Genomic DNA, 10,942 nt, shown 5'->3' with positions numbered 1-10,942 from the left:
CTGCCCACTCATCAGAGTAAAAGGACTTGCAGGTAAATGACTCCTGTGAGATTGGAGCTCTGTCTTGAGAAACAGGGGTGGGAGGGAAAGGAATGTTTTCCCCTCTGGTCCAGTTGATCCAGCTAAAAATAAACAGTGGAAGTGGGGGAAGAGAGAAGAATTTCCATGTCTGGCAGTACGGCCCTCTTAGAAACTCTGAAGGGTCCTCACACTACAAAACAAGTAGATCCTGTATAAAACTTAACTTTGCATGTCAGTCCTGGGCTCGAAAGCAGTTAGGGACATCTTCAAACCTCCCTAACCAAATAAGCCCTTCCAAACCAAACACAGAGGAGTGAAATCCAGTAATAAAATGCAAAAAGCAGGTGTGTGGGAGAACACACCAATGTCAGAACATCTGGAGATCGTCGAGGGGGGGCGGGTATGCCTTGGGCTCCTGGTACAGTAGGAGAGTGAGCTCTAGAACTTGACCCTGGAAGGATGCAGAAGTGCTCCCAACTTGACCCCACAAATGCCACCAGGATTCCTGCAGATTAGCATCAACCAAATATGCTTCACAGTCAAAGAGCACCAAACATAAGGGAAACAAGCAGGGACTCGAACAGACATTTGCACACCAGTGTTCATAGCGGCATTATTCACAATTGCCAAGAGACAGAAGCAACCCAATAAATGGAATATTATTCAGTCATAAAAGGAATGATGTCCTGATACATGCAACTACATGGATGAACCTTGGAGACATCATGTTGAGTGAAATAAGCCAGACACAAAAGGACAAATATTGTATGATCTCACTGATATGAAATAATTAGAATAAGCAAACTCAAAGAGCCAGAATCTAGAATATAGGTTACTGGGGGACAGGGTGGGGATAAGGAATGGGAAGTTAGAACTTAAAATGTGCGAGTTTCCTAATTGGAATGATGGAAATGTTTTGGTAATGGACAGTGGTGATGGTAGCACAATACTGTGAATGTAATTAACAGCAGTGAAATATATATCTGAATGTGGTTAAAAGGAGAAATGTAAGATTGTATACTTAATAATATAATAAATTTTAAAAAATCTATGGAATTGCACTATACAAACAATGAACCCTAAGTTGAATAGGACAATTATAAAAACGTGCTTTCATCAATTGTAACAAATATTCCACACCAATGCAAGGTGTTAATAATAGGGTGCTCTATGGTAATCCTGTATTTTATGCATGATTGTTCTGTAAACCTACAACTTCCCTAATTAAAAAATGACTCAAGATGAAATAGAGGGTCTAAATATACCTACAACTATGAAAAGAATTGAATCAGTAGGTCAAAATCATTCCACAAAGAAATAACCGAGCCAGAAAGGTTTAAAGTTGGGTTATATAAAACCTTTAAGAAATAGATTGTTCCACTCTTATAAAACTTACAAAATTAGAACTTGAAACAGAACAGAGGGAGAACTCCCCAATTCATTCCACAAGGCCAACACAACTTTAATACCAAATTAAGTAAGGGTAACACAAGAGAGGAAAATTACAGGCCATTCTAACTCATAAAGATGGATATAAAAATATTAAGTGAAATATTAGCTAACTAAATGGGGTTTATTTCAGGAATGCATAATTTAATTATATCAATATAATTCATCATCGTCTAATATATATAATTATAATTCATTATTTGAGCAGATTGAAGGAAAAAACGTGATCATCTCAATATGCAGACAAACATTTGACATATTCAAAAATAGTCATTAAAATATTTCAGGAAATGAGGAATAGGTTCAGGCTCCTTTCCTCTTTCACCAGAGGGAATCACTCTCATTTGCGTCTTCCGGGAGGAAGGGAAACGGAACCGTCTTCAGCGGCAGAGCCCGGTCGGCGGGACCCCAGCTCTGCCCCTGTGGGGTGGGCGCGTCCGCGGGGGCGCACGACGAGGCGCAGGGGCGCGGTCCCCACGCGGAGCTGGTGCGGTTGCTCCTGGCGCCGCGGGCCCTGCGGACACCCAGACCGACGGGCTGGGACGGGCTGGGAGGGGGACCTCCCGGGCCGGTGAACCGGAGCTCGCGGCTGCCCAGCGAAGCACTCAGCTCAGACGCCGCGGGGTGGTGCCTCAGGAACAGGGAAGGGGAAAAAATGTTCTCCGGGTTCACCTGTGAGAAAATCGCTCAGGAACACGGCCCAGAGGGTCAAGCATTTGATGTTGGTCTTTAAGCTGTAAAAGTATTGACAACTCAATGAGAAGTAGATACCGGGAAATACGCTAAAAATTATCCTCAAGATATATTCCAGATACAAAATTGGAAGCACAAGATTATTACCATTTGAAAAACTGTATATGTGGTCCCGGAATGGAAGATAATACTTAGATGAAAACAGCTGTGATCTGTGTGCAGGTACGGGTGTGTTTTCTTTTTGTTTGTTTGCTTGTTTTTTGAATGTTTGTTTAAAATGGAAAGTTTATTTGCTCAGTGCACTAAATCAGATGCAAGCACTGTGATGATAAATATACAGAAATATGCAGATCAACATGAAACAGTAATTTAGTTTAAATGAAGGGAAATCTCTTTAAATGTTATGGTGACATATTCCCAAGAAGAATCTTTTCTTCAGTTAAGTTAATTACACATTTCAATAAAATAAAGGTGATAATGGAGTAAGTCAAAGTTAGCTTGTGTGAATTTTCCTCAAAAATAAAATTCCAACTCTATTAATCTATGCATGCCAGTTAAACACTATAACTAAAATTTTCAAATAAGTGCAAATTGAGAGAAAGGAGTTTAGTTACCATTTCTGGTTTCTACAAATACAGCAGACAAACTGTTAAGACTGATCTAGAACGTGATGCAGTACTGAAATTCAGTCTCAAGCTGTGCTAAATGCTCATCACTCTATGACACATTTTGGTTCACGATATGGTTTAATGCTAAGCTAGATCCCAATTTGTTACAGAAACACATAGATTGTTGCTTTTTTGTTTGTTTCAATTCAATTTTGAGATATATTCACATACCATACAATCATCCAAAGTGTACAGTTGTTCACAGTACCATCATATAGTTGTGCATTCATCACCTCAATCTATTTTTTGAACATTTTCCTTGTACCAGAAAAAGTGAAAAAAAAAGAATAAAAAATAAAAGAGAACACCCAAATCATCCCCCGCCACCCTATTTTTCATTTAGTTTTTGTCCCCGTTTCTCTACTCATCCATCCATACACTGGATAAAGGGAGTGAGATCCATAAGGTTTTCACAATCACACTGTCACCCCTTGTAAACTGCATTGCTATACAATCGTCTTCAAGAGTCAAGGCTACTGGGTTGGAGTTCGATAGTTTCAGGTATTTACTTCTACCTATTTCAATACATTAAAACCCAACAAGAGTTATCTACATAGTGCATAAGAATGTCCACCAGAATGAACTCTTTGACTCCATTTGGAATCTCTCAGCCACGGAAACTTTGTTTCGTTTCATTTTGCATCCCCGTTTTGGTCAAGAAGATGTTCTCAATCCCATGATGTCCGGTCTAGAGTCATCCCCAGGAGTCATATCCTGCATTGCCAGGGAAATTTACACCCCTGGGAGTTGGGTCCCATGTTGGGGGGAGAGCAGTGAGGTCACCTGCAAAGGTGGCTTAGTTAGAGAGAGAAGGCCACATCCGAGCACAAAGAGGCACTCGGGGAGACTCTTAGGCACAAGTATAAGCAGGTTTAGCCTCTCCTTTGCAGTAATGAGCTCATAAGGGCAAGTCCCGTGATAGAGGGCTCGGCATACCAAACCACCAGTCCTCAATGTTAGTGAGAACATCAGCAACAATCCAGGTGAGGAAGCCCAACACCTCTGCATTTTCCCCCAGCTCCTCAGGGGGCCCTGCATATGTATTTTTATTTCCTGTCCAAATTACTTTGGGATGTGTCGCTATTTCGCACTAACCTATGCAAACCTACCAGTCTCACTTCCTATTAAAAGTTCCATGTAATTATGGTATTTGAACAAACTTATGAGTTAAATTGTTTTGGAAATATAGCTCTTGCACCAACTAAACATCTCTTCCCTTGGTCTCACATGGAATTTGAAGTTTTAAAACGCCGTCAGTATTGTCCTTTACACTTTGGCCCAATTTGCCCTAGTCCTAACCACATCTGCTCCATTCATATCTCTAGTTGAAGTCTGGACTCTTTTTCAGCATTTTTAACAGTTGCTATATGTTCTAATACGGACATTCATATCTGCCGAGCTCTAGCTCTGAGTTTCAGGTGTCACACAGTTACCCAAAGTTTCAGGTGTCACACAGTTACCCAAAATTACCCCAAGATGCTGATACACAAAGGGATCAGCATCTCAGAGTTTGGAGATAGCCATTACAATTCAGGAATAGTTGTGACTGCTGTAAGAGGTTACACCCTAGGGACCATTGCAATTATCATTCCCCTGATAAGCTGTGCTCTAAGATTCAATTCTGAGTTTACACATTGTAGTTAGTCCATATTGGTGAGGCATTTTAGTATTTGCCTTTGTTTCTGGTGTAGTTCACTCAAAATACTATCTTCAGGTGTTATGTGTCTAACAGCTTCACTCCTTCTTGCAGTAGCTCTATATTCCATTGTATGCACACACAACAGTTCACCATTCTGTTCCTCAGTTGATGTACCCTTAGGCCACCTCCACCCATTGCAAATCGTGTGTACTCTCTCCATAAGCAGCAGTGTGCAAATGTCCATCCATGTCCCTGCTCTCAGATCCTCCAAGTAAATGCCCCCTAATGAGGTCGCAGGACCTTATGGCCCCACATGCTTAGCTTCGTGTGGAACCTCCCCACTGTCCTCCAGAAAGGCTGCACCATTCTGCCTCCTCATCAACAATAAATACATACATCACTCTCTCCATGTTTTCTCCAGCACTTTTATCCCTGTTTATATTTTCCATACAATTTTATAGAGCTATATTCACAAACCATATAATTTTCCACTGTGTACAATCAGTTGTTCATGGTATCATCATACAGTTGTGCATTTATCACCACAGTTAGCACTTGAACATATTGATTACTATGAAAAAAAAGGTTTCTTTAATGAATAATAAAAAAGATAATAAAAAGAAAATAAAATATACAATACAATAGTAGGGTCAGACAACACCACTAGCAAGAATCCCATTTTTGTTTGTTTTTAAATACACATATTTTTAAAAGACCAGGTATACTTCCACATAGGAAGGCAGGTTTCCTGAGGAGCAGTTTACAGGAAGTGGTCTGGGGTGACCAGGTGACACGAGGCTCTCCCCAGCGAGGCGCTGGGCCAAGCTGAAGGGAGGAGGACTTTACAGTGCCATCGGACTCCATGACAGCGGCCTGGTTCCCAGAACAGTAATGATAATCGGGTGCACTGAAGACGGGAGGCACCTTCCCATTGTCACGCCAGGTGTGTCCCTCCGTTACAAGTTGGTGAGTGCGAGAATCCAGTGCGAGGCCATTGGCGAGGATGAACGTTTCAGAAATGTCTGGTCCAAACGTGTCAGCGGCACCATGTGGAGAAAGGCCCCGCCCACCATGGTCATCTGGTTGACCACAGCAGGTCACACACTGGCCCTCATGCGGCACTTCCTGTAATGTCCCAGGGCTCTGCTATGACCCAATGTGTCCGCGGATGGAGAGGGCCACCATGGAGGCAGAACATCTGTCCATCCACCACAGCTGGGAGCGGAAGAGAATCAAACAGATCTGTGAAATATTTCCAAACACTGGCATTTCCATGCTTTCGTACACATTCATCATAAAAGCCATATACTTGGGTAATTTGTTGGCTTTCATGGTTTCCTCTCAATACAGTGATGTGTTCTGGATAATGCACCTTCGATGCCTCAAGAAGAGTCAGTCTCCATGGAATAATAACTTCTGTTGACGTAGTCACCCACAAGCAGACAGCTTGTGTCTGGTGATTTCCTGCCAGTTCTGAAGAGTTCTGTAAGCTCATGGAATGGACCATGAACATCTCCACAGATGGTAACCAGACAACGAACCTCTTGCACATTTGATTCTTTTGTTAAAATTTCCTTAGCCTTTTCACACAGGGTCCACACTTGGTTCTCGTTAAGCTGTTTGCACTCACTCAGCTGCTTGGCCCACCGCTCCAGCTCCTTGGTGGACACCGTCTTCCGTGGTGGCCTCTCCCCTCTTCCGCTGCCGCTTCAGCTGCCGCCAGCAACTACGGGGATGTTTTCATGTTTCCATTTTTCCTTTGATGCTTTTACATCATTATTTAATAGTTTTTTCCTTAATGCTTTTATTATAGAATATTTCAAACAAAAATAGTAAAATGAATCTCTATGTGATGCCACCTAGCATAAAAATTATCAGCATATGGCCCATAATAAATTCATACTTAATGCTACATTTCAGAATATTTAAAACATTCCTTTCTAGTAACATCGAAAGGACTGAAAAATTGAAACAAACATTTCTTAACCAGCAGGTGGTTTGCAGGAGCTGTTTTAGAATTAGAGAATGGGAAGGCTTGAGTCTCACCTCAGGAAGACGGCTCTCACACTGCGCCGGGGGCCTAGACTCTCGGGGTGGGAAGGAACTGCTCCGGTTTGCTAAAGCTGCTGCAATGCAGTATACCAGAAATGGATCAGCTTTTATAAAGGGGATTTCTTAGGTTACAAATTGACAGTCCTAAGACCACAAAAGTGTCCAAACTAAGGCATCAACAAGAGACACCTTCACTGAAGAATGGCCGATGGCATCCGGAACACCTCCGTCAGCTGGGAAGGCACATGGCTGGCATCTGCTGGTCCTTTGCTTCTGGGTTGTGTTGCTTTCAGCTTCTGATCCCAGTGGCTTTCTCCTTAAGCGTCTCTGGATTCTCAGCTTCTCCGGGGCAAACTCTGGTCTACATTTCTTAGCCTAACATCTCCAAACATCTTTTCTTCTGCATCTCCAAGCAACTGGGTCTGTGTTGGCTCTGAGCTCTCTCGCTCTCTCGCTCGCTCTCTCTCTCTCTCTCTCTCTCTCTCTCTCTCCATGCGCGTGTGTGTCTGAGTTTTCTGTCTCCCTGAATGCTCTTAAGGACTCCAGTCAACTAATTAAGAGCCATCTTGGGAGTGGGTGTGGTCACATTTCCATGGAAACAACCTAATCAAATGATCTCACCCACCATAAGCCTATACCCACAAGATTGGTTTAAAAGAGCATGGCTTTTCTGGGACACATAACAGTTTCAAACTGACACAGTAATGCAGAGGTTACCTGGTCTAGTCTTTTTTTCTAGATTTGGATCCTCTTGGTAAACTCCCAGTTGAGCAGTCCCTTATTCGCAACCTGAGCACGGCCCGGTAAATGGCGGGTGAAGGAGTCTACCTTTTCACTCCTACTTCCCTGTCCTCCCCACTTCTGGTAATGGAATCTCGTTGGGTTCCCAGGTAGCCCTACCTGGGGCAGCTGTGGAGTTCCATTATCTTATTACAAGCCACCGTGGTGCGTGGCATTCCAGAACCCTGCACTAGCCTAGGGCCTCTGTGAGCACTTGAAGCTGAATCACATGTGCTTGTCTGGAAAGGGGGAGACTATGCTACAGAAGTTATTATTTACAGAGCAAAATTATTACTTAAAATAAAGTCAACATATTTTTTCAAGATTTGATCTCTTACTTTATGTCCAACTCAAGTATAGAAAGAGCTTTATAGAAAGATGCTCAGGCAAAGAAAACTGTAATTCTCATTTTAAAATATTCCACTTTTAATAAATGGCATAAACTAAACTAATAAGACACCTAGTCAGGAAATTCAAAATTGAAGGTGCCTATGGTATTGCAGCATAAGCCCGTTTCCCACATGCCTAGTTGAGCTTTGGGTTCAATGAACATTTACACACAGTAATAATATTGCTCTCATAGTAGGCATCATCTCATACTGGCATCACCCAGGAACTATTTCAATGATGAATGTACTTGAAGTATTTTAAAATAGCATCATAGAGATACAATTTACGTACCATAAAATCCATCCATTTAAAGCATATGATTCAAGGGTTTTAATATATTTATAGAGTTACGCAACCACCACCAGAATCTAATTTTAGAATCTTTCATCACCCCCAAAAGAAACTCTGTATCCATCACCAGTTACTCTCCATCCCTCCCTTCCCCCAACTCATCCAGCCCTGGGCAACCACGGATTTCCTTTCTGTCTCTATAGATTTGCCTATTCTAGACATTTCATACAAATGGGATCATAAAATATGTAGCCTTTTGTGACTGGCTTCTTTTCTTAGTATAATGTTTTCAAGATTCATTCACACTGCAGCATGCATCAGTCCCTTATTCTTTTTCATAACCAAGTAAGAGTCCACTGTATTTTCTAGTTTCTGATAGAAGGCTAAACTATTTATTTTGTTATCTTTCTTCTTTTTAATATAGGTGTTTACAACCATAAATTTTCCTCTATGCACTGGTTTAGCTACATCCTGTAAGTTTTAGGATATTTATATTTTCATTTTCATTCATCTTAAAGCAATTTCTGACTTCTCTGTGGTTTCTTTGACCCGTTGGTTATTTAGCAGTGTATTGTTTAATTTCCACACAATTGTGTATTTCCTCAATTTCCTTCTTTTGTAAATTTCTAATTTAATTCTGCTGTGGTCAGAGAACAAGCTTTGTATGATTTCAATCCTTTTAAACTTTTTGAGACTTGTTTCTTGGCCTGGTATATGATCTATCCTAGATAAAGTTCCATACGGGCATAAGAATCTGCAGTTGGCTGCTCTAGGATGGAGTGTTCTCTAGATGTCTGTGGGTCTAGTTGATTTGTGGTGCTGTTCAAGTCTTCTTAGCCTATTGACCTTCTGCCTAGGTGTTCTATCCACTGTCGAAATCGAAGGTATTGAAGTTCCCAATTATTATACTTGAATTGCCTATCTCTTTTAATTCTGTGAATTTTATTTCATGTATTTTGAAACTCAGATGTTGGATGCAGAGATGTTTATAATTATTACATCTTTCTTATGGACTGGCCCGTTTATCACTATAAAATGTCCCTCTTTATCTCTTGTAACATTTTTTATTTTAAAATCTGTTTTGTCTACTAATAGTAAAACAACCCCAGCTCTCTTAAGATTACTGTTTGCATGATATATATTTTCCATCATTTTACTTTTAACCCATTTGCATCTATAAATCTAAATTATGTATCCTGGAGACCACATATAATCAGTTCTCATTTATAATCTGCCAATCTCTGCCTTTTGGCTGGTTGTTTATTCCACTCACATTTAATACTATTAATGATATGAGTGGATTTACATCTGCTGTTTTGCTTTTTGTCTTCTAAATGTCTCAAGCCTTTTTTTGTTTGTTTTTCATTTTCCGCCTTCTTTTGTATTAATTGGATATTTTCTAGGGTATCATTTTAATTCCTTTAATAATTTTTAACTATACTGTTAAAAGTTATTTTCTTAGTGGTTATTATAGAGCTTACAATATACAATTTACATTATCAGTAGCTATGTCAGATTTATACTAACTTAATTCCAGTAAGATACAGAAAGTTCACTGCGTAGAGCTCCATTTCCTTCCTCCTTAGGGTGCTGTTACTGCTTCACATATTACATCTGTATCTGCCTATCCATCATCCATCCTCCTATTTATCCCCCTATTAAAATCCAATGATATCTTGTTATAATTATTGCTTTGTATGGCCTTATGCCTTTTAAATAATTCTAATCTCTGCCAGATCATCTTCATTCATGAAGTCCCTACTGTGTGCTATTCAAGCCAAAGGGCTACAAAATTAAGTATGACAGGACATCACTTCCTGGGATTTCCTGGAACCCGGACGACAGCACCAGGCGACCGTGCTGGGGGCCAGGCGTGGGAAGAGAAGGCGCATCTTGGGGTGTCGCCGGGTCCCAGAGGGGGGCAGGGGCTGCCGGGGCGGCAGGGGGCCCAGGCAGGCAGGGGCGCCCCTGGCTTGATTGCTGCAGACGTCCCAGGCCGGCAGGAAGGGTTGTGGTGGTGGCACAGCCCGAGGGGGCTGCTGCTGCACCGGCTGGCGGACCTCTGTCCACACCGACCATCGCCCCTCAGGGTCGGGCTGGCGGTTCAGGCAGGCTGGCCCCGGAGTCAGGGCCGGAGGAGCAGGGCCCGGTGGAGGCACCGAGCAGGGAAGCTGGGGCGGGTTCCCGGCCTTGGGGACAGCAGGCTCGCTCCAGGGGCAGGAGCAGCCTCTCTCCCTGGATGCCCGCACGGCTCCACGCAGGGCCTTGCAATGACAAATGTTTCTGAACTCGGCCTGAGCAAAGGGAAGCAGGTCCAGGAAGACGCGCAGGTTTGCACCTGCAGCGGGGAGTCCTGGGGCAGCTGTGGGCTGGGCAGGGGCAGGCCACTGCCAGGGCTCAGTTTAAATGCACATGGTGGGAGTCACACGCCTTCAAGTCGAACAGCACTTGAACGTAAAGACAGAACTGCTGCCTATGGGGGGCCAGCTGGCCGCGGCCCGGGGAAGCCCCGATGGGGACAAAGTGGGCGGCCGCGGCCCTGCCACAGGGGCAGCACAGAGGTCAAGACTGGAAGCCTGGCTTCGGCGGATGGGGGAAACCCCTTGAGGGGCAGAATTTCTGCCTTACACGACAGCACACGGGGCTGCAGCGGAGCCCGCACCTCCTTGCTGTTCTGCTGTGGCGAAACCTCACCCCACGAGCATGGGGCTAGGTGGGCCCGACGGCCTCCAGCAACGTCACTCACCAGGGCCTTGGCCAGCTCCTCTGGTACTTCAGGACTAGGCCAAAGCACGTGCTAGCTCAAGCCCAGACTAAACTATCATTCTCATGTGTCCAAAGTCTAGTGGTCTAGCCTGGCCACAACCCTCCCCTGCCCAGTCACTAGGAAAAATAACAAAATTAAGCAAAACTTCTTATGTTACATCTGTCATTCGTAATTTCAACATTATTCAAATAA

General features: G+C 43.0%; 1 pseudogene; it reads right to left on the bottom strand.

Moving 5' to 3' along the window:
- Nucleotides 1-5,230: 5,230 nt before the first annotated feature.
- LOC119511870 lies at nt 5,231-10,688 on the bottom strand (annotated as a pseudogene).
- Between the last annotated feature and the right edge of the window lie 254 nt (nt 10,689-10,942).

This window comes from Choloepus didactylus, chromosome 16, assembly GCF_015220235.1.
Source record: "Choloepus didactylus isolate mChoDid1 chromosome 16, mChoDid1.pri, whole genome shotgun sequence".
Classification (NCBI taxonomy): Eukaryota; Metazoa; Chordata; class Mammalia; order Pilosa; family Megalonychidae; genus Choloepus; species Choloepus didactylus.
Note: the sequence above shows the minus strand (reverse complement) of the source record. Positions and strands in the feature narration are given on the sequence as shown.